The sequence below is a fragment of the Oratosquilla oratoria genome, chromosome 16 (genome assembly GCF_046742065.1).
Source record: "Oratosquilla oratoria isolate Oo_2021 chromosome 16, ASM4674206v1, whole genome shotgun sequence".
NCBI classification, from domain to species: Eukaryota; Metazoa; Arthropoda; class Malacostraca; order Stomatopoda; family Squillidae; genus Oratosquilla; species Oratosquilla oratoria.
Genome location: NC_134792.1, coordinates 39,772,401 through 39,777,400, shown reverse-complemented (window position 1 = coordinate 39,777,400; position 5,000 = coordinate 39,772,401). Strand labels below are relative to the sequence as shown.

Here is a 5,000-nt window from a genome sequence, read left to right as displayed (position 1 = left end):
TCTGCTTCGTTAGTTTACTATTTCTATTGGTTACTTACGCATTTGTGAACACACGTTCCCAGTGATTTTATTGCATATATATATATATATATATATATATATATATATATATATATATATAATGCATATATGTATGTATGAAGAATGAAAGGAGGCATCAAAAGAATGCAGAAGAATTAGAGAAAACCTAATGGAAAACCCATCAGACTTAAGACTAGCAGAAAGCTTAAGAGAGAGTAGGATGAGTGCCAAGAGATTAATTAGACAGAAGAAACAGGAGTATCTGGATAGAGAACTAGATGACATAGAAAATAATATCAACGAGGGTAAAGTGAAAGAACACCATAAAAAGCTGAGAGCTGTAAAGAAAGGTTTTCAAGCTAGAAATTGGATGATTAAAGGACCAGGTGGAGATATGCTATATGGAGAAAACGAAGTCATGGAACAGTGGCAGCAGTACTTTTGTGAGTTGCTAAACAGACCGGACCCGGCTCACCCAATCCAGGCTGCACAAGTAATAAATACAGATCCCATTGAAGAACCAACATTAGATGAACTAAAGGAATTAAAAAGTGGAAAAGCTGCAGGGTGTGATGAAATACCAGCAGAACTATTAAAAATGGGGGTAAAGTGCTGGAAAAAGAGATTTATGAATTATTAAAAGAAATATGGAATAAGGAAAAATTACAAAAAAAAATGGCTAAGGGGGATAATTATTTTTGAAAACAATATCCTGAGAAGAATCCTCGGCCCAGTATATGATGAAGAAGAAGGGAAATGGAGACAAGGACTTAACAGAGAAATAAGAGATCAGACCGGACAACCGTACATTCAGGATGAAATACGGGGAAGAAGAGCAAAGTGGACACTGCGTCCGAATGGAAGCAGACAGACTGCCAAGGTGATGGATGGAGGAGTAGAGGGCAGACGACCATTAGGGAGACCCAGGAACAGATTGATGGATGGATTAAGGAAGGACGTGGAGAGGGTGGCACCAAGAGAGGACTGGAAAGAAAAGAATTGGCAGAGGATAGAACCATCAGGGGAGGCGTAGTGAAAGCGGTTAAGGGCCGTCCGGCCTGATAAACAACAGGGTAATCTATGTATGTATGCATGTATGTATATATATGTATACACACACACACACACACACACACACACACACACACACACACACACAAACACACACACACACTCACACACATATATATATATATATATATATATATATGTGTGTGTGTGTGTGTGTGTGTGTACATTTATACAAACACACACACGCACACACACACACACACACACACACACACACACACACACACACACATATATATATATATATATATATATATATATATATATAATGAATGCGAAAGATGTACAGACATGATGAGAAAAAGTACAATCACGTGAATGCTGTGTCTGCGATCGCCCCTTTTTTATTTTTTACTTTACGTTATAAGAAGTGACCGATTGTTATGTAATTATTCTTATTCAGGAACAAAGTGTAGTTTAAAAAATATCAACATATAGATAATTTCAATTATTTTATCATATACATAATTTATTTTTATTTAATTTATTGTTGTTTAAGAATAATGATTCCCTCCTATTTTTGTATTTCCTCTACTTTTTAATAAAATGTTTCCATTGAGGCGCTGTTTACAAATGATGAATTTGTATTGGTACTTGATTGTCATATAATCCAGGTTCATCATATATGTAAGAGCACCAAATCACCAGGTTTTAAAAAACATTAACATGTAGGTTGAATTTAAGATGCTTAGTGTTGACAAACATCACAAGTGTGAATGAAGGTGGAGGCAGCGAGGCACACTATACTCGGTGCATCGAAAACTGGCCGTTAGGGCGGAGCACGGGGATTCCCCCTGTGTTGCCACATATAATTATTTTATAATTTTATTCTATTTTAGATTCTATTTTATAATGTTGCCACATATAATTATATTATAATTTTTTGTCACACACCACCACTGAGGTAAAAATCAAAGCAATGTTTTCTATACAAAGGTTTCGTTTCCTCGAGTCGTGGATATGGCATATGAGCGGGAGAGAGCGACGTTGCCACTCCATCCCTTCTCTGGCCACGCCCCCACACTGCATTCAGAAAGCATTGCATCCACACGCACGTTCTCGCCATGGATAAATACATTATATATATATATATATATATATATATATATATATATATATATATAGAGAGAGAGAGAGAGAGAGAGAGAGAGAGAGAGAGAGAGAGCGGGCGGGTGGGTGGGCGAGCCGTGCCGGCCGTGTTATCTGTAGAGATGTGGGAACACCGGGAAATTCCCTAACCCCGCCTTAGCGGCCACTTCTCGTTGCGTCTACTATAGGAACTTCGTTTTCGTTTGAATTCAAACGACTTCGGAGCCATCAGTTACCGGCTAATGTCCAGGCCAGGCTTCTCAACTATGAGTGTTAGACAAAGTACAGGAATAATATGGATATTCATTCACACTAAGATGGTTATATAAAGTTTATTTTTGTGTTAATAAATTGCCGGTTATTTTTATTACTTTTTATATGTTTTGATAATTTATTACTTGTTTACAAAATAAATAGAAGATAGAAAAAATATGGTCAACTTTTATTACATTTAATATATATATTGTTTCCAGTATATATTAATGTTACTACGAAATATTACCGATTCGTGGCACATTGCAAAAAATGCCGATCCTCATCAAATAGTTTGAGAATCACTGCTCTAGACTTCTGTCAGAACGTCTCAAAAATGTCTCGCATTCGTATTTTAGGTTTAACTTCTCTTAGTTCGTCATTTAGCTTCTCACTATATGACGCATGACCAATATGACATTTGGAAATTTGAAAAACAAAATATCGCAACCGATGTCGTTTCTTCTCAAACGAAGTGGCAAAAGTAAGTAGCATGCTCGCGAGAAATCCCTAGTGTGCCGCCACAGAGTTGACGTAAGCATGTTGGGTATTTCTATGTATGCAGCCCATACCTCTTCATTGTGTAGGAATAACATGGACACAAGTAAACAATACATTTACTGGTATGAAAACATGGCTACCATAATTTGGAAAATGGTTTAATGATAGGAAACAAATAGCTCAGATTTTCCTAGATGGAACTTGCATGTAGCTGAGTATTAAATTCATATGTCGTTAAACTGGACAAATAAGAGTGGTGACAACTAAGGTCCCAGTCACACCAAGCTCACGACCTGTTTCCGACCACCGACGACCAAGCTGATTAGTGCTGTTCCTCTTTATAAAAAAGAATTCAAGACTATGCGATTGGAATGAATCTCCCCCGTCATGAAGATGAATATGAAATAGCCACCTGGCGCTAACCACGAGAGAAACAAAAGTGCCACCGTCCAAGGTGGTTGGAAACAGGTTGTAAGTTTGTGACTGGGGCTTAAGCTGTCGGTCCAATTCTTGCGCTGTGCGCGCCATCTGTTGGATACGACGCATGCTCAGGTGAGGAGCGCTAAGTTAATAAGCACCAACCTACATTAAGATCTATGGGAATCCCGGAAATCTATATAGATAGACATATTTTAATATTAATGCATTCTGATGTTTCAATGAAACATAATTTTTTTTAGATCTTGTATAATTTACTTATGGGGAGGGGGGCCCAAAACAGTGGTTGGAGTAGGGTCCAATGTAAGCTTAATCCGGCCCTGATTGCGTCTAAACAAAAGGAAGACAAGACAGTAAATCAAGATCAATTCCATCAGAAGGAAAAAATATGTAAGTGATTGTATGAACCTCCTAGTCTATGGTAGAAGACAAAATTTAATGACAATGTACTACTAAGTCATTGATAATCATTATTAAAGCATAATGCATTCTATGTAAATACTAGTTTCATGCATTTAGATGGACAGAGACAATAGGAAAGAAAATCAGAATAAACTAACAAAACTATATTAAATGATACCGGCTATGCAGCACCCACAAAAAAGTTACCCCCATTACCATGAAACTGTATTTTTTCCTGTTAAGGATGAAAATTGCAATGGAAAACTTAGGCAAAGTAAAGAAGACAGAGGACATGCTACGTCCACCCAACTAATGGGGAATTGATCGAGCTGGAAACCACAGACATCACGTTGTATAGACACGGAAAAAGAAACATGGACTGGAGGTGAAGCTTTTATTCCTGACGTTTCGTCTATCGACTTACTCAGAGTCGATAGACGAAACGTCAGGAATAAAAGCTTCACCTCCAGTCCATGTTTCCTTTACCGTGTCTATACAACTTGTTCACTTGGATTTTCTACAGACATCACATAAAAAGTTCCCATGGATCAACAACACAAACTCGTACTGGATCGCATACGAGGGCAATGTTCAAGGTCTGTAAAGGAACTCCAGAATACCTCCGAGACACACCTAAAACTTAGGTAGGAGATAGCAGTAACAAACTACACTTCCCACGGAGCAGGCCGGGGAACTAAGTCTTGGAAAAGTAACATCGTAGTTAGACATTATCAAGCTCTAGCTCCGAAAAAAAAAGTGTTTTCATACTCTGAGGGTCAACATCTGCTGTGTAACCCCGACGAGAACTTAAAGGACCCAAATGTGTACTGTCGGAGGTTAGACTGTCACTCCAAAGGACTATCTGGGTGTTTAGGAGTCCACCGAGTGAAGTATTTAGGAGTCCTGAACAATTATGCCACATTAAAAAAAATCTGATAATATTGAACTCAGGGGACAGAGTCACAGAAAAAAGTGCTAACCATGCGCTGATAGGCATAAACATAGAAACTTGATCAAGTACCACTAGACAACTGAATATATCGAAGAATAGAAATCAAGACTTTCAATGAATCTGACAGAAAAATGCTGTCTTTATTATATTTACAAAAATTATAGTGAAATATCCTGTACTGTCTCTCTATCTGTATAGACAAAATAACAAAATATGAATTTCCAGCGTTTGAACAATATGGGATAGGTGATATGTAAATGCTTGCAATTATGTA

The 5,000-nt window shown here is 37.6% G+C and overlaps 1 protein-coding gene across 4 annotated transcripts in view; it reads right to left on the bottom strand.

The window, feature by feature from the left end:
* The window catches only part of psidin (phagocyte signaling impaired), a 95,142-nt gene that overhangs the window by 69,995 nt on the left and 20,147 nt on the right, over window positions 1-5,000 (bottom strand). The gene's annotated exons all lie outside the window — the stretch shown is intronic.